We start from the raw sequence: 19636 nt of genomic DNA, 5'->3' as shown, positions 1-19636 counted from the left end.
TATGATTCTTAAAAAAGACTTACCATTTTCGAGATAAGTACATTATGAGGCGAACCGGTTAAAGTAACGACACTATGTGTTAGATACTTCCGTAAGCTTTCAAACGATATCCACTTTGCAGTAATCGGTTCAGTAGAACCGGGTCTAACCCGGTTTTTAAATTTGGCCTTTCGGGTCTAATAACCGGCGAACCGGATCCGCAAGCGTTGAAAGTTATACATTTCCGTAATCAGCGCAACAAACCCTACCTTCGGACAAAACTTGAAAAAAATCTGAGAGTTTTCGTTGGGATCGTTCCCGTTGGGCTTTCGATTATACATGTGCGTTAAATTGACTATTTTTGCATAAAATGACTCTAACATTGAATAACTCTACTAAACACACTCCAATTTTGTTGGAATTTTCTTAGAAGATAGCTATAATTTCGCTCTTCAAGAAAATATATATTTTTGGGGGACAGACCCGGTTCGTCTGAATATGTGCATATTTCCCTTATAAGTGCATAAAAATCATGTGTTTTTTAGAACAGCTATATCTCAAGAATGGTTCCTCCTAAGAAAAAAATTATAAGGATCAAACTTGTAGATAATTTTTCTGTCTACAATATTTACTTTAGTCACTTTTTGATTAGATCAAAAAAAAAAATAAATCCGAAAACCTAAAAACTCATAAATTTTGACCTTTGACCCCGAATAATTTTTTTTGCACACATGGGATCGATGGGGACTTTTAGGACATTGCTTCTAATGGCAAACCCTAGCTCTCTACCCAAATTCAGCTTTGTGGGAATTTTTGCTATTTCAATGTCTATTTTGACCGGACTATTTCGTCCAAACATACTTGGGGTCTAAAACCATTATTTCAATGAGGCACATTTTGCCCGTATGAAAGTGTATATGAAGAAAAAATTTTTTAGTTTTCCATAAAAAAAAAGATTAAAAGAACATGAAAGATTTTTGGTACATAGATTGGGAAAAAAATCCCATTCTTAAATCTGTTCGAGATACTAATTTTGGTTGTTGCGCGCAAAAGTTATGGCGGTTTCAATTCTGATTTTTTTTATTTTTTTATTTATTATTGCAACTAGTTACATTTAACTAACAAGCAATTTAAAACAAATTTAAACAATACATAATATGTTTTTTATGTGTTTGTATATAAAATTTACATTATAAATATTCTGGTTACATAGAACTTCTAACTAGGTCTTCGGTCCGAACCAATCTGATCAGCTAAGGTTGATGCTTCTGTGTTAACATGGCCTCTTAATTGGATGTTATGTTTTGTTGCTATATTTGCTATTTCTTCTTTTATAGTTTTTATCCCAAGATCCCGATGTAAATCTTGTGTACGGACATACCATGGTGCGTTTACAATGCATCTTAGCACTTTATTTTGAAATCGTTGGATCATATTTATATGTTTTTCACTTGTGCACCCCCATAATTGAGCGCCATACGTCCATATCGGTTTCAAAGATTGATTATATATCATTATTTTGTTTGCCGTTGAAAGTTTGGATTTCCAATTTAGTTTTTTCCATTTTAGTTGTAATTCCGTTAATTTTATTTTAACATGCTCACTACAACGAAGCTTTGCATCGAGTGTCATTCCAAGATACTTAGCCGAATTTTTATGAGGAATTTGAGCGTCGTCAATAAATATTGGGCTGTTTGTGGTAGATTTGTTAGTAAAGTCCAAGTGTATTGATTTGGAACTATTCAAATTGATACGCCATATTTTAGTCCATTCTACTAAAGAATTAGCAGCACTTTGTAATTTCTGTTTGGCCTCATATTCTGTTCTGCCTACTGATAAGATTGCCGTATCGTCAGCAAATGTGGCCATAGTCGTTTGTGCATATTCCGGAACATCATTTCAATTCTGATAAAAAGAAAAGAAAAAAAGACTCTAATCATTATATTGAGAAACTCTCTTAATTAGGGGCTCCCTACGTAATATATGATTACTGAGGCCCCATAACATTAGTGAAAAAGTTTTTAAGTTTTCGCGGAAATTGAGAAAAAGTTAAAAAAATTGGTACTTTGCGACTTGTTTTAATAAAATTCAAGCTGTTTACGCATCCTAAAAATATTTAAAAAAATATATACGTAATCTAAACATCGCGATGATTCAAATGAAACCAAAACTATACAAATCCAATTAATGGTTTGCATATTATAGCAAAAACAAAAAGATATATTGAGGAAATTTATAAAATTTTTGTAAGAGAAAATATTAAAATTTATTTTGTGAGTTAGTTGAAAAAATGTAGGAAAAATTTGTCGGAGTTATTCTTCTATTTTAGAGAAATTTCACGCAAAAAATCGAATTTTTTATTCTAATCACTTCTCGAATACACACTAACATCTAGCGGAAGATATGGGTATCGTTCAAATAAATGTTGGGTTCCTTTTAATGGGGTATACTCTTGAAATAAAACTGTATCGAGTAAATGCGTGTAAATCGCGAAATCTTCAAAATCACTTGATGCACATGCGGCTTACCAATACAGCGAATTCTTCTCTTTTAATTTGTACACATTTGCTAGGATTTACTTTGGCCGCTAAGATGTAGCATCGTCTGCAGTTTAGTGTGCAACAAACTGTATAACGCTTATATTTTGCACAAAGTGCATACACTTTTTATGCGCATCCTATTTCACAATCATCAATGAAAAAATACATCGATCTAAACCTATTTCGATAAAATCCATCAAGATAAATCGGATAAAGCTCCCATTGCACTAAATTTTTAAACCACTGTTTTCGCAAAAACTCGAGTGATGTGCCAGTTTCTTCATTGAAAAGGAAACGATCCACAGAAAACGCGATTTAATCCGCGATATTTTCAAAAACATTTTTCGCAAATTTTTCAATTTTTGCAGTAGCCATTTCCGCCGTTCTAGTAGATGGATTTTTACGATCTGTGATTCATATGATCCGGATCGTCGAAAAACAAAAATATCGCGGGGTACCAGCACACTCACAACGAAATCGAAATCGAATAGCAATGTAAAAAACCTGTTTAGCTTCAACGTGTTTTTACCTATGTTTTTTCCTTTACGCGGTCGTAACTACCACGTAAATTAAATTTTTTTGCTAAATTTTTGAGCTTTGTACAAAAACATCTAAATTAATCCAGCAATAGTCATAGTTACTGGTAAACTACAATAGTTCGCGTATTATAATAGTGCAAACCTTGGCTTCATGGAAACTAAAAAATTTTGACTTTTCCTCATATACCCTCGTTAGCATAAATGCTGAGGGTATACAGAAGAGTTTCAACTCACACAGTCCGAGAGTATATCTCTGTCGGTACAGCCGACTGATACTTTTTTACTTCTTTCCATACCGTTTTCCATATAATTTATAGCTTTTTCACACAAATGGACATTTTTTAATCTATGAGTTTTTATAAGAGTTATAAACGTTTTGTGAAAACCCAAGAAGTATTTTTTTCAAATTCGGAAAAATTTAAATTTTTTGAAAAAATGTTCGAAAAAAAGATCATATGAAAAACTCAAAAACACTCATATTTTGATGCAAAATATGAAAAAACCTCAAATTTTTAACTTTGACCTTAAATTCCTCTTTATCCGTTCAAACTTTACAGAATTTTGGACAGGAAAAAACGATTCTGAACCACTGTGCGACGTAAACATTCAATAAACACATCTTCTATTTTTCGCTCATACATCATAATATCCCCTATTTTTCTTATAATTCTTTTTGTTGTTCTTTGGAGTATTTTTAAACTTGAAAATGTTGACCTATAACTTAAATATGTATTTCTCACTTTACTATTTTTATCAAACGTTTCATATTCTAAGAATTGCAAAATACATATGTATATAGTTAGATACATATGTATGTGCATGTTTTTGGTGACATTGCTATAAATATAAAAAATATGACATAATTGTATTGTTGTTTTTCAATGTTCAATTTTCAATGTTATTTTTGTATCTCATAGATAGGGGGTTCCAAAAAAATAGACAATTCTATCTATAAAACAACAAAAAAAAAAATGACAATTAATGGCGCATGCAATTAGCAAAACTCTATTTATAAGTGTGTCGATTCAAAGCGATAAGAATAAATTCCAAGAAATTTCCCGGAAAGAAACATAAAAACGCATTCTTGTTTAACCCCTTAAGGGGTGCCAGACAATGCAATGTTAGTGCAAATATACAACAATACAGACATATGTACTTATGTATGACAGTGATATCTAGTTATTTTTAAATTGTGATTTTTTACGCTGTTGTTTGTTGTTTATCAATTTGCAATGAAAAAATGATGCTGATGATGATATACAGAAATACAAAATAAAAAAAAAAACTTTCAACAACAACAACAATTGAAGGCACGTCATACGGAAATGATTTTAAGCAATTAGTGTTTCGACTTGTTATTGTTGTTTGGTTTTTGTTTTTAAGCTACTCATTGTGGCTGGAATTGTTTTGGTTCTTGCCATTGGCGTTTGTAAACACACAAACAAGTCAATTAGCAATTTTTTTTCTAAATTTTTGTTAATTTATTTTTGTTTTGTACTATTTTTTTGTGAGAGGAATATTAGTAACTCCGTGTAATATTAACCTTCATTAAGAATAATTAACTTTGGTTTTTTTTTCATACATAAATATTCGTTTTTCTGGTCTGCTAAATATTTTACGAAATGTTATTTAAACCAAAAAAATGTTTTTAATCGACCATAACAAGGTACCAATAATCGAAGCGAAATGTAGTTTTTTTTTCTTTTACTTACTTAGTTGGCCCTCTACAGAATATTTCTCCTATACGGCGAACTAAGAAAAGATTTCCATTCCACTCTATTTGTTGTTTTATTTATCCATTTTGAGTACAGTGCTTATCGATTTCGTCATCCAGTTGTTAACCCCATAGAAACTTTGGCATTCCAGTTCTACGTGTACCGCCATGCCCGTGCACGGCCCATGTTTATACGACTCTTTTAGGTGATTCATCATGTTTTTGTTGTTGTAACAGTGTTTATTATTTATTGTACGTTTGTGTGTTCGTTCTTCTGCTCAATCTGGCTCAGGGTATATCTCCAGTTCCAGGAAAGTGGCTCTTTCGATGGGATGTAACCACAGATCCACTGGAGTTAGATGAGTAAGTTTGACAGGGCAGTTGAAAATGTGGAGTGTGTTGTGCGCGCCCAATAAAATTTAATCGACTGTTATATCACGAGCGTAGTTGAGCCAAAACTACTCTGGTTTGTCGTGGCAGCTGACGCTCCTCAGCTGCGATAAATGGGGGATGAACTCCGACTATTTTATGCACACTATATTTGCTTATGGCAGCATCCGGCTATAAGGGGCACTCGTGCCCTTGATGAGAATAACAACAGAACAACCACCACTCAGTCTTCTTTCAGAAGTCAATGAAGAAGGTTCTGCTGTCGCTTGTTTCAATGATTTTTAATTTTAGCAATGTATTAACGCACACGCTGTATGTGGAGAGAGCGAGAGAGAGTCGTATGCGTGAGACCGCAAACAATGCGTTTGTTAGTGCCGATACCTGGCTTATGGCCTTAGCAACTGCGTCTGTGTGAATTATATTTAAACCTGCTTGACATGCCTGTTGATCTAGGGGTTCTCTCCTGTATCGTTGGTCATATTCCTCTAGAAAGTGGATATCGTCTTTGTTGTGCCTGGGTTTGTCAGGCCTACCCACCAGATGTTGATAGGATGGCTCTCACGGTAACAGCCGAGCAAGTAACGCAACGAAAGCATTTCATTGTGTTGCTGTACTGGAAGAATCGTGGCCTCCTCATATAGATGGTCCACCGAAGACATGAGGAGTCACCCCGTTGATGATCTCATGGCGGCATTCTAACAAGTTTGAATCTTTTTCCATAGCGTATCACATAAATTCGGTGACTAAATTGGCGCCGCATAGCTTACCACAGACCAACCAATCGCGGTATATGTGGTCAACAAGGTTTCTTTATCTTCACCCCAAGTGCTGCCGGCTAGGGACTTGAGGACCTTGTTTCTACATTTCAGTTATTTCGCAGATAGCTGCGGCATGCGCGGACGACGTGAACGTAGTGTCGAATGTGACCCCTACATTTTAGGGACAGTTTGTGGTCCGAATTCTGCTATAGTCGACCACTACATTCAACTCTCTTCTAAACTGCGCCATCTCTGTAGTGAACAGAGGACCGTAGATTTAGTGACGGATATCTGCATATTCCTCGCGTGGAGAAAGGTGGGAAGATCGGTTAAACAGGAGTTCAGTCTTTCACAGATGTTATCAGTGAGGTACCTGATGCCAGGATCTTCCAATCATCCGCATACGTTATGATCTCGACGCCGTCTGGAGGGGGCGAAATACAGGAGAGGTAGAGGTTAAACAGTTCCGGAGATATCACCTCACCTTGGGAAACTCTCTATTTCACTCTACGGTTCCTACATTTCAGTTTTTTTGCAAATAGCTGCGGCATTCGCGGACGACGTCAAATATGAACCCTAGAATTTTGGGGTAATTTGTGGTCTATCTATCGTCGACCACGACATTCAACTCTGTTCCAAACTGCGCCGTCTCTGTGGTGAGCAGAGTGGCCGTAGATTTAATGACGGATATCTGCATATTTCTCGCGTGGAAAAAATAGGAGTTCAGTCTTTCACAGATGTTATCAGAATGTCATCAGGTAACTGACGCCAGGATCGTCCCATCAGGGGGGCGAAATACAGGAAAGGTAGAGGTTATACAGTTCCGGAGATATCACACCGCCTTGGGGAACTCCCTGTATTACTCTACGGTGTTTGGACTTCTTGTTCCTGAATTCCATATAAGACTGGCGTCCACACATATCATTGATTATCCAACGTTTCAAGCTTGGCCGGAGGGGTGTCTGCTCTATGTCCCCAAACAGCATGGAGTACCTGACAGTATCAAAGGCTTTTGATAAGTCAAGCGTCACCATTATACGGCTGTCTCTGGTTGAGTCCTCGGCAAATATGTTGTCGTACTGTGCTGTGCTTACGGAATCCAGCTATTTCCGAGATCATGGAGGACTAAGGCCTCAATGATCTTTGCTACGGGCGATGAACACGAAATCGGTCTGTACAATTCACTTTTGCTGGCATCCTTGCCTGGCTTCAGTAGCGGGACCACCCTGTCCATTTTCCAGACTTCGTGAACAATGAGGGTGGCTAGCGAGAAGTTGAGAACTTTAGTGAGATACTACACTTCCGGCTCAACCAGCTGTTTCAGCATTACCATGGAGATTCCATCAGGGCCCAACGCTTTGAACGATTTAGCGGTCCCGATGGCATTTGCAACGTCATCCATTGTAAACTGTGGTGGTTCATCCCCGGCAGGAAGAGATCTAATCCGACGTACTAGTCTTCTCTTCGCCCTGTCACTCGCGGTGTGCTCAACAAACTGTCGATTGAAATAACTTGCGCACCTCTTCGGGTCTGTCAACGTAACGTCGCCAAACGTGACTGAGGTCCTATCATCCTTATTTCCAGGGTTCGAGTTGGGGAACGCTTACCCAAAAGTCAATGTTGCAATTCTTCAGATGATTTAACCATTTGTTCCGCTTTTGCTCCTGTTAACTCCCAGTGTCAGCTCCCTGACTCGACGAAGCTCACCGCACTCATTTGCTAATCCCGTCGCCTCTGCTAGGAAGTTTGGTCTCACTTCGGGTATTCGGCCAGCAAGTATATGACGAGAGGCTGCAGCAGTGATGATGTCTCAGAAACGTCATTTCCACTAACCGAACATCTGAAAGATTGGGTAGATCTCTGAAGCGGTAATTGTTGAACTCTCTAAAACTCGGCCAATCAACTTTCCCATGATTGACGAATGTGCGGCCTTCAGATGTGATGAAATCGGGTGGTCTGTTGATGGAGACAATTATGAGGAGATGGTCTGATCCAAGGGATATGACGGGTTGCCAGGTAACGTCATTTGTCAGACCCGGTGACACGATGGTTATGTCTGGCGAACTGTGACACTCTCCTCTAATTCAGGTAGGGGCGTCCTCATTGACCATGCAAAGCGAAAAGCTATCAATCTGCTCAGCCAGCGCTGCACCCCTCTGGTCACAGAGTGTCGCCAGACATAACCATCGTGTCACCTGGTCTGACAAATGACGTCACATGGCAACAGCAACAGGGTGCCACATCATGTCTTCAGTGGACCATCTACATTAGGAGGCGAAAATTATTTCAGTACAGCAACACAATGAGATGCTTTCGTTGCATTACTTGCTCGGTTGTTACCGTGAGAGCCATCCTATCAGCATCTGGTGGGTAGGCCAGACACACCCACGTTCCACGTTCTATCGTAGAGGAAGAGGTCCAACGACACAGGAGATAACCCCTAGACCAACGGGCATATCAAGCTGGTTTAAATATCATCCACATGGACGCAGTTGCTAAGGCCATAGGCAAATATAGCTGCGACGACGAACCAGATTAGTTTTCGCTCAACTACGCTCGGGATATAACAGTCGCCAAAATTCTTATTGGGCGCGCACACCACACTGCACATTTTCAACTGCCCCGTCAAACCTACTCATCTAACTCCAGTGGATCTGTGGTTACATCCCATCGAAAGAGTCACTTTCCTGGAACTGGAGATAGACCCAGAGCCAGATTGAGCAGAAGAACGAACACACAAACATACAATAACAAACACTGGTACAACAACAACGAAATATATATTTCACTAGTTTTTTTTTGTTCCTTAAATTGGGGAGGATGCTTTAGTTTCCTCCACTTATATTTGCGACCTAAAATGTTTTTTTTTAATTTGAAAATTTTGTATAAACTTCTGAAATCTTTAAATTTGTGTTTTTATACCCTCAGCATTTATGCTAACGAGGGTATATACACTTTCCTACGGACAAAATGTGCCACAAATGGCACAATTTAGATTTTATTTAGTCATGTCCGTCCGTCTGTCTGGCAGGCAGGAGCGCACAACAATTCGCAAACGGATCAACCGATTCAGTCCAAAATGTGGCTTTCGTAATATTTTGTCCAAATTTAGTTTAAGTTCGAAGATGGGTTATATCGGTCCACTCCTTCCGGTGCATCCCCCACAAAAGTTCGAAAATGTTCGGAAAATGTGTTCTCACGTTAACTCTTGAAGGGAGTAACCGATTTAGTAAATACTTTGCACATCCTGAAATTTCAGCCCGACTTAGATAAGGTTTCAATATGGACTCAATCGGGTACCTCCCACACAAAATTTTCGAACAGTTCAGTTTAGGACCAGCTCTATAATCGCTTTGATTTTTGTTGTAACAACTTGTATTCACTGCCCCCCATGTGACGGTATAAGTTTCATCAGGGGCATGTCCATACTTCCTTAGAAAGTAGCCTGAAAGTGTAAAAAACCTCTATTACACCGTGTGTAGTGGTTGGAGCGCAAGATAACTCTCGAACGGATCTGTCGATTCGATGCAAAATTTGACCTTCGTAATATTTTGTCCAAACTTAGTTTAAGTTCAAAGAAAAGCCATATCGGTCTACTTCTTCAGGTATCTCCGGAAAAATTGTGCGCTCGATAACGGTTGAAGGGAGTTACCGATTCGGTCCATACTTTACACATCCCAATATATACATATATAGGTCAAGTTCGAATATGGACTATATTTGCCCACTTCTTCCGGTATCTCCCACACTAAATTTCAGATAAGTTCACTTTTAAACCTGCTCTCGAATCTCTTTGATTTTTGTTGAAGCAACTTGCATTCGCTGCCTCCAATACGACGGTAAAAGTTTTTTCAGGGGCAATTACATATGTACTTCATGAGAAAACAGCCCGAAAGGTGTAAAAACCCCCTATGGCACCATATTTAGTGGCTGGAGACCACGGTAACTCTCGATCTGATCAACCGATTTGGTCCAAAATTTGTATAAAAATGTATACCGATGCTGTTCGTTGTATACCGATGCTGTTATTCTATAAAAATCCCAGTGACAAACTAAATTCTAAAAACAATATTCTTCATTAGCATTCGAAATATTTTCAATGAATAATGTTTTCTATAAACATTTTTTTCAAACATTCAACCATGAATGGCCGGGGACTGACCCCCCCTACTAAGCTGTTCAAAACTTTTGTGATTCATTTGTTGTTTTGTTATTTTTTAAAGACGTAAATAATTCTCATTCTCTCAAATAGTTATTGATAAATGCAGTATTACTCACCTGTTTTTTGTAATTAACACTGATGATGATCTTCATGGGCGATGACGATGACGACGACAACGGACGACGATGATATTGACGACGTATTTGATTTTATTTTGTTGTTTGTTTGACCAAATCTATTTTTAGCAAGAGCGAAATAACAGCAAATATCGAAGATTGCACTGCAATATAAACAAGCACACGCGAATCCACAAACACTTGTTACCGTTATCTATTTTTTTGGTGGGAATTGCATTTTTTGGGGGCATTTCCAAGATGACTGGCATTTTTTGTTGTTGTTTTTTAATAAAATTTGCATTATACATGACATGGGGGTATTTTTATATTGATAATGATTGTTATTTCATTATTTATTTTACTTACTTCAATGCATACCACACATTTTTGGCTCAATAAAAAAATTAATTATTGATTTTTGTTCATATATTTTTTTTTTACTTCTGATTATAGTTGAATTATGGAAGAATTTTTATATATTTGCAGGGGCATATAAAACTGGATCAAATCGGAAAACACTCGTTGGTGTGAGAAAATACCTGTCTCCTTGTTCCTTTCGGTATGTTTGAGGGAATCAGTTTTATTTTATTCTAAACAGAAAAAGAGAAATATCAAGTGAGTATCGAGAATAAAACTTTTGTATGCAAATTTGGTCCAAAACTTGAATGCACTCGGTGAGGAATTGTTTTAATGGAAGGGCAAAAGTGATAATGCATTTCTTAATATTTTTCCATGCTCTATACGGCTATGTAGTGGTATTTTCGATATTTGCAAAAAAATGCAGAAAAGTTATAACCCTAATGGACATACATACATATGTAGGTTGACAATTTTAGGGCAATACCCCAGCAAAAAAAGTCCTCCCAAAATCATGGGTTTTGTAAGGGATTTTTGGCAGCCGTAACTACTCGCAAACCCCCTTTCTTCCCCATTATTTTTACAAGGGCATGTCGCACTCAGTTTGTAGTTATTTTATGACCACTAGAATAACTAGTTATTCTGTGGCCACTAGAAGTTGAAAAGTAAGTTGAAAAAATTCTATTTTTAGAACAGTTGATGTGGAGAATTTGTTTTTAATTTCAACACACTTCTTACTTTCATTTTAATTTATTTTATTTCGCTCGCTGTGCGTGTTGAACCCACGAACCCTCTGATTTCTAGCCAAAGACACTATATACTATGCCACGCACACGAACATTAAGGGTTGCTTAAGAACTTAAATGTGCAGTGCACATGTGCACCACGAACAGTTATTTTTTAATTAAAAAAACTCGCGTGCCGACTGTGAGCGTTGAACACACAACCCTACGATTTATAGTCGGACACACACTCACTGTGCCACCGTCCTCATTACTTTGTGAGGAGCAAAGTAAGTAGGTTTGCCTTGTAATTTTTTTAAGAAGTATCCCATTACTTTTCAGATTACTTGTAATGGGAAAAGAAGCTTGTTTACATTACTTTGTAATGGGTTACGTAATGACTAATGGATCCGAATTTTTGCTGGGACGTTTTGTGACCACTAGGAACCTCAAATATCAAATTACTGCTATTTTTGTAAAAAAAAGATAGATATAGTTATCAAAATGCCTAAAATCGAGAGCTACCGTTATATGGGGGCTAAACCGAAACATGGACCTGTTGGAAATTTCTGGTTGAAAAGTTTCGTGACTGCAGGGAACCTCAAATGTCAAATTACGGGTAATTCAGTCAAAACATTCAGCTGAAATCCTCAACATACCGAAAATCGGGAGGTACCGTTATATGGGGGATTTACCTAAACATGGAACTATGTCCTAAATTTTTGGTGGAGAAGTGTTGTGACCGTTAAGAACCTTAAATTTTAAATTACAGCTAGTTCGGATATGAATTGTACCTAAAACCTAAACATAGGCCTATGTCGTCAATTTTTGGCAGAGAAATATTGTGACCCCTAAAAACCTTAAATGTCAAATTATAGCGGGTTCGGTTCAAAATTGTAGCTAAAATCCTCAAAATACTGAAAATGGGGAGGTACCGTAATATGGGGGCTAAACCTAACCATGGACCTATTGGTGAAGAAATGTTGTGACCCCTAAGAACCTTAAATGTCGAATTAGAACCTTATAGTACTTATAAAAATTGTAGCTTAAATCCTCAAAATACCAAAAATCGGGAGATACTGTTATATGGGAGCTATTTTTAGTGAAGAATTTTCGTGACCACTGCGAACCTCAAATGTCAAATTACAGCTACACCTTTTTCAGATGTAATTCGAAACATTTTAGTTGTAATTCGTAACATTTCATTTGTAATTCGAGAATTCTATTTGTACTTCGTAACATTCCATTTGTAATTCGTAACATTCCATTTGTAATTCGAATTATTCCATTTGTAATTCGAATTATTCCATTTGTAATTAGAATTATTCCATTAGTAATTCGAATTATTCTATTTGTAATTCGAATTATTCTAGTTGAAATTCGAATTATTCCATTTGTAATTCGAATTATTCCATTTGAAATTCGAATTTTTCCATTTGTAATTCGACTTATTCCATTTGTAATTCGAATTATTTCATTTATAATTCGAATTATTCCATTTGTAATTCGAATTATTTTATTTGAAATTAGAAAGGAAATCATTCGAATTACAAATAGAAAAATTCTAACTACAAATGGAATAATTCGAATTTCAAATGGAATAATTCGAATTACAAATGGAATAATTCGAACTACAAATGGAATAATTCGAACTACATATGGAATAATTCAAATTTCAAATGGAATAATTCGAATTACAAATGGAATATTTCGAATTACAAATGGAATAATTCGAATTTCAAATGGAATAATTCGAATTACAAATGGAATTTTCGAATTACAAATGAAATGTTACGAATTACAAATAGAATTCTCGAATTACAATTAAAATAATTCGAATTAGAACTGAAAAAGGTGTAGTTCGGTTAAAAATTGTAGCTAAACCCCTCAAAATACCGAAAATCGGGAGGTACTATGAGCTAAACCAATGTATGTTGACGATTTTTAGTCAAGAAATTTCGTGGCCACTGAGAACCTCAAATGTCAAATTACAGTTCGGTTAAAAATAGTAGATAAAACCCTCAAAATACCGCAAATCAAGAAGTACCGTTATATGGGGACTATACCAAAACATATTTGTACCTATGTTGACGATTTTTATAGAGAAGTTTCGTGACCAGTGAGAAGCTCAAATGTCAAATTACAGCTAATTCGGTTAAAAATTGTAGGTAAAACCCTCAAAATACCGAAAGTCGGGAGGTACTGTGAGCTAAACCAAAACATAGACCTATTTATGTTGACGATTTTTATACCCTCCACCATAATATGGAGTGTATAATTAAATTTGTCATTCCGTTTGTAACACATCGAAATATGCATCGGAGACCATATAAAGTATACATATTCTTGATCATGTCCGTCTGTCCGTCCGTCCATCTGTTGAAATCAAGATACAGCTCACAATTTATAAGATAGAGCTTTGAAATTTCGTATAGAAGTTTCTATTACTCCCAGGATGTTTGGTATTGGAAATGGTCTATATCAGTCCACGTTTTGATATAGCCCCCTTAGAACGGTACCACCCGATTTTCGGTATTTTGAAGGTTTTAGCTTCATTATCACACCGAAATGGCTGAAATTTGGTATTAAGTGTTCGTTGGTGGTATAAAACTTTCCCCCAGAATTTTGTTGGTATGGGTCCACGCCTTCATATAGCCCCCATAGAACGGTACCTCCCGATTTTCGGTATTTTGAAAGTTGCGTTCTCAATATTACTCCGAAATGGCTGAAATTTGGTATTTATTCTTCGTTGGGGGTACGAAACTTTCCCCCAGAAATTTGTCGGTACAGGTCCACGCCTTCATACTCGTATAGCCCCCATAGAACGGTACCTACCGATTTTCGGTATTTTAAAGGTTATGGCCACAATAATCCATTGAAATGGCTGAAATTTGGTATTTAGTCTTCGTTAGGGGTATTCAACTTTCCACTCTACATTTGTCGGTATAGGTCAACGCCTCCATATAGCCCCCTTAGAACGGTACCTCCCGATTTTCGATATTTTGAAGGTTGTGACCTCAATATTCATCCAATCTGCGTGAAATTTGGTATTTAGTCTTTGTTCGGGAAATAAAACGTTTCCACATAAATTTGTTGGTACAGGCCCACGCCTTAATACAGCCCCCATGGAACGGTACCACCCGATTTTCGGTATTTTGAAGGTTTTAGTTTCGTTATCACGTCGAAATGGCTGAAATTTTGTACGTAGCCTTCGTTGGGAACATACAATTTTTCCGCAGACTTTCGTTGGTATGGGCCCTCGCCTTCATATAGCCCCAAAGAACGGTACCTCCCGATTTCCGGTATTTTGAAGGTTGTTGCCTTAATATTTCTCCCTTTCCGACTGAATTTCGTCGGTATAGGTCCACGTTTCGATATAGCCCCCATTGAACGGTACCTCCCGATTTTCATAATTGTAAAGGATGTGACGTTAATATCCCGAAATGACTGAAATTTGTTATTTAGTCTTTCGTGGGGTTATAAAATGTTCCAGAAAATAGGTCCACCCTTTCATACAGCCCCCATAGAACGGTACCTCCCGATTTTCCTTTTTTTGAGGGTTGTGGCCACAACAACAAACAGAAATGGTTGATATTTTGTATTTACTCTACGTTGGAAGTAAAGCCCTTTCCGACTGAATTTCGTCGGTATAGGTCCACGTTTCGATATAGCCACCATAGAACGGCCCCTCCCGATTTTCATAATTGTAAAGGATGTGACGTTAATATCCAACCGAAATGACTGATATTTGTTATTTAGTCTTTCGTGGGGTTATAAAATGTTCCAGAAAAGAATTATCAGTATAGGTCCACGTCTTCCTATATCCCCCATAGAAGCGTACCTCGTGATTTACGGTATTTTTTAGGTTTTAACCACATTATCCTACTGAAATATCGTAAATTTGATATTTAGTCTTCTTTGAGTCTAAAAACTTTACGCCAGAAATTTGTCGGTATAGATCTAGGTTTTGATATAGCCCCCATAGAACAGTATCTCCCGAATTTCCGTATTTTGAAGGTTAGCGATATTGTTTTACCGAAATTGCTGAAATTTGGTATTAATTCTTTTTCATAAACGAAAGGAAACTAATTGTTCCATTTTACTTTAATACCACTCCTGATGTAGGGTATAACAAGTTCGGCCCGGCCGAACTTAAAGCCGTTCTTACTTGTTAATCAAGAAGTTTCCTGACCACTGATAGCCTCAAATGTCAAATTACAGCTAGATCTTATCGAAATGGGACTAGAGAGAATCTTTCATCTGTGAAAATTCTCTACAAGATTGGCTTTCGTATTTTTTTCCTAGGTTGTACCATTTTCAAGATATAAGAGATATAAGTTTAAGTTGTGAAATTGGTGTCATGACATTGTTTTATAAGGAGGCGATGCATTGTCCCAATTTGAACTTCTATATCTCAATAACGGTAAAACCTACGAAATTAACATAAGGGTCACTCATGTAGGGAATTTTCATAGCTACAACATTTTCTTTAGTCTCATTACGATAGGACTTGCGGTTTCCAAGCAAAATCGTGAAAACCTAAGAAACCCCTAAAAATGTCAACTTGAATCGCGATTTATTTAAAAAGCGCTCCGGCGATTTTTTTTTTTTTTTTTTTGATTTTTGCGCAAGAACTTACCAGGTGTAAGCACCTTCCATTTAAAGTTGCTTCAAGAGCACCGTGCTTTATGTAGCCGTTATAAAATGTATGTATGTATTACCCATGGTGGAATAAGAAGATGTTATATCAGATCATACTAATCGTCAAATTTGGTCTCAATAATGCATTACTGTGAATTGCTTGTTTACATTTTGTATGTGATTTTATTCACAATAATGCATTTTGACAAATAGTATGATCAGGTGTTTTTGGCGTTACACCTTTCTCATTCCGCCATGGTATTACCCAAGACCTATTTACCAGGTCACGTAAGTAGCACAAATACAACTCTGTTTTGGCCGAAAATTCTTTAAAATGTCAAAAAGTTTGATTACGTTTTCATACAATTTATTCACAATAACAAAAAAAAATTGACAGATTGAAACCACAACGCTGCACACGGCGCGAAAGTCAAAAAATCAAAGTATAAAATTGCGAAATATTTTCCATTTTATCGATTACAGACACTCTGCTGACTAAAATTTGGTTTCTAATTTTTTGTTGTTGTAAATATTCACTCAGTTATTCACTGTCAAGTGCAAGAAATTTTGATGCATCAGACTTTAACAAAATTATTGCTAAAAACCTGATTTCATATTTGTTTAATTGTTAAATAAATTCGTAATAATACTAAACAAAGTTTATTTTTTAATTGATAGGGGAGGGTGTAAGTTAAATTTAAAAAAAAAATTTGGGGTTATATAGCTATAAATGTTCAAAAATTATAATTTTTGTTATGTTTTTAGTGCAATATACAATGACTGCAACCTGAAATAAGAAATGTAAACGTTGATAACTTGGAAACGAGTTGAGATTTTTTAGCAATTCAAAAAACAATTTTGTAGGCTGAAAAGTTGCCTTCAGTATCGTTATAATCAAATTTTACCGGAAATGAAAAAATGTGCATTTTTAAATTGAGCATTAAAAATGATGCACCACAATAATCGATAAATAATTTCCAAAATTTTCGCTTTTTATGTAATTTTAGCAATCAGAATGGTGGAATAATTGGTTCCCTATCGTTTTCAGTAGTTTTGTCATTGTTTCCGATAGAAAAAATGATGTTCCTGACGTAATTTTGGCATGATTGTAATTATTGTCCCTCTTTAGGCAATTTGGATAGAAATTTCTAGTTTTTGAAGTAATTTTCCAACAAATGACTATAAAAATCATTATCGGTTATGTCTAGAGAAGGTACAAACAATTTAATGATATATGGAAAGTCCTGTATTACCCAGACTTGCCCCATATTAGTATAGTCTTTAACGGCATTACCCTGATAGTGGAAAAATTAGGGCATAGAACAAAAGTTTTTGCACGTTTCTTTGAAAATAGTTTTAGAAACATTATTAACAATGTCTTGACCATGTTTGCTTTTATAAAAACACAAATTTCAACACCCGTTGTTGCCATTAACGAGAAACAATAAACTGTATTTATTTATGCCATCTTAAAGACGAATACATTTTTTATTTCATGTTGCATCAATTTCAGTGACAGCCACTGTATATTCTTGACCAGGATACATTTCTAAGACGATTTAGTCATGACCCCCTGTTGCAATCGCTCTAGCGTCTGCAATAATTGAGATATTTTTTCCATAGGCAGGTCAAGTTCGAAGATGGGCTATATAGGTCCACGTTTTGGTACGACACGATTTAAGGTATTTTTAAGATTTTGCCAAATGTTTTTGTCCGAACTTACCAATTGCCAAGAAATTTCTCCGCTAAAAATTTTCAAGACAGGTTCACGTTTTGGTATAGACCCCATATAACGGTACCTCCCGATTTAAGGTATTTAGAAAAGCTACATTTTCCGCCCAAATTGGCTACAATTTGCCGCTTGGAATTTCAAGAGGTCAGAAAACTTCTGCATCAAAAATGGTGGAGATAGGTCCAATTTGACATTTGAGGTTATCAGTGGTCTCGAAACTTCTCCACCAAAAATCGTCAATATAGGTCCACCTTTCGGAATAGCCCCGATATAACGGTACCTCCCCGATATTCGGTATTTTTAACCGAACTAGCAGTAATTTAACACTTGAGGTTTTCAGTGGTCACGAAACTTCTCCACCAAACGTCGTCAGCATAACTCCATTTTTGGTTATAGCCCCTATAGAACTGTACCTCGCAATTTTCGGTATTTCAAGGATTTTAGCTAACATTTTTAACCGAACTAGCTGTAATTTGACATTTGGGGTTCCCAGTGGTCACAAAATATCTCCACTAAAAACCGTCAACATATGCTCACGTTTTGGTATAGCCCCCCATAAAAGGGTACCCCCCCCCCGATATTTGATATTTTGAGGATTTTGGTATAGTCCCCCATAAAAGGGTACCCCCCGACGATGTTCGGTATTTTGAGGATTTTAGCTTCAATTTTTTAAACGAACTAGCTGAAATTTGTCATTTGAGGTTCTCCGTTGCCCCGAAACTTCTCCACCAAAAAACATCAACATAGGTCAGCATTTGTTTTGTTGTTTTATTTAGGAATTTGTCTTAAAGATGTTAAAAACTTCTTCATTTTGAAAATAATAAGGAACGCTTTGGGTTAAAAATGGTAAAGGAACACAATTTAACGGAAATTTAAACGTGTTATTAAACCAGACTTGTGTTTGGTTTACATTCGGCGTCTTTTCGTGATTTCGAAGGCGTTTCGTGATTTCGCGCGAAATCATGCAAAATTTATCATGATTTCGCATACAAAAATGAAATCATCTTATTTCGTGATTTCAGCGAAATCAACATCGAAATCACAGTACACATGATATACAACCTTGCTTTTGCCTAAAAAAGTACCAAAAGTTGCAACACTTTTCACGTATCACAATAAACAAGGTAGATGTGCGAATTGCTGAAACAAAATATGTTAATATCAAAATTTGTAAACAACGTGAAAAATATTAAATTACATTGTTACAATGCTATTTTTCATTGTGTTCCCGTACTTTTTTCAATCGTAATGTTAGAAAATAGACCGAATTGTCAAAAATTGCTTCCCCATACAAATTTCTTAAAAAATACGGGAACGAAAAAATGACGGAAATTGCAAAAACTCCAGCAAAAATGCCAAAATCAGCGTATCAGCCATCGTGTTCAGATGCCAAAAAACATGCTGCTAGTTTTTACTTGGCCAATTTTTTATAGCAGAGAACAGGAGAAGAGGCTTTTATTCAAAATCAAGTGCAAGTCTTGCTAGATTTCGGAGTAATGGAACGCATTTCTAGCACTAAACGGCGGGGAAAATACTGCAAGTAGTAATATTTTGCAGTTTCTGAACACAACTTTTATGTATCAAAATTTATTATTATAATGTCTCAACGATAAAATCATTTTTTAGTTTTAAATTTCTTAGTATTATAAACAATTAATACGATATATAGATAATTTTACGATCATTTTCGAAATAAAGGTAAAGTTCTATATTGTCGTAAATTTTTGATGATTAATTCAATTTACAACAACTTTTTTCTAAAATTCATGTTTGATCAGCTGCGCATTTGCATCTACCTTGATTATTGTGATATGCTTGAAATCAACAAAAAAATAAGTGTAAACACCGGGGTGTATTTCAGGATTTCGTGAAATCCTGTGGATTTTAGAGCGCAAGTGTAAACTTGGCATTGTTCTCTTCCCTCGCTAGTGCTATAAACTTATAATGTTAATTTTAATAAAAATTTAAATAAATTAAAACAAATGT

At 36.2% G+C, this 19636-nt stretch overlaps 1 protein-coding gene and 1 long non-coding RNA gene across 4 annotated transcripts in view; one reads left to right on the top strand and one right to left on the bottom strand.

Annotated features, from left to right (window-relative positions):
- Pdk1 (Phosphoinositide-dependent kinase 1) overlaps positions 1–19636 on the top strand; it is a 160288-nt gene that overhangs the window by 32924 nt on the left and 107728 nt on the right. Inside the window, exon 2 of one of the 2 annotated variants that reach the window (XM_073984084.1) lies at positions 10685–10757. The gene's annotated coding sequence lies outside the window, so the exon portion shown is untranslated. Of the gene's footprint in view, positions 1–10684; positions 10814–19636 lie in introns of both variants that reach the window. The other variant, XM_073984083.1, reaches the window with a different exon arrangement.
- On the bottom strand, positions 1137–9951 carry LOC141402563 (uncharacterized). Of its 2 annotated transcripts, none has more exons than XR_012412658.1 (3): positions 9918–9951; positions 4771–4971; positions 1137–1884 (listed from the first exon to the last, which is right to left on the bottom strand). It is a non-coding gene; the product is annotated as an uncharacterized lncRNA (long non-coding RNA). The 2 variants fall into 2 exon arrangements; XR_012412659.1 differs by lacking the exon at positions 9918–9951 and adding an exon at positions 8667–8773.

The sequence above is a fragment of the Musca autumnalis genome, unplaced genomic scaffold (assembly GCF_047663935.1).
Source record: "Musca autumnalis isolate F117 unplaced genomic scaffold, ASM4766393v1 scaffold_4, whole genome shotgun sequence".
NCBI lineage: Eukaryota > Metazoa > Arthropoda > Insecta > Diptera > Muscidae > Musca > Musca autumnalis.
This window is presented reverse-complemented; position numbering and strand designations above follow the sequence as displayed.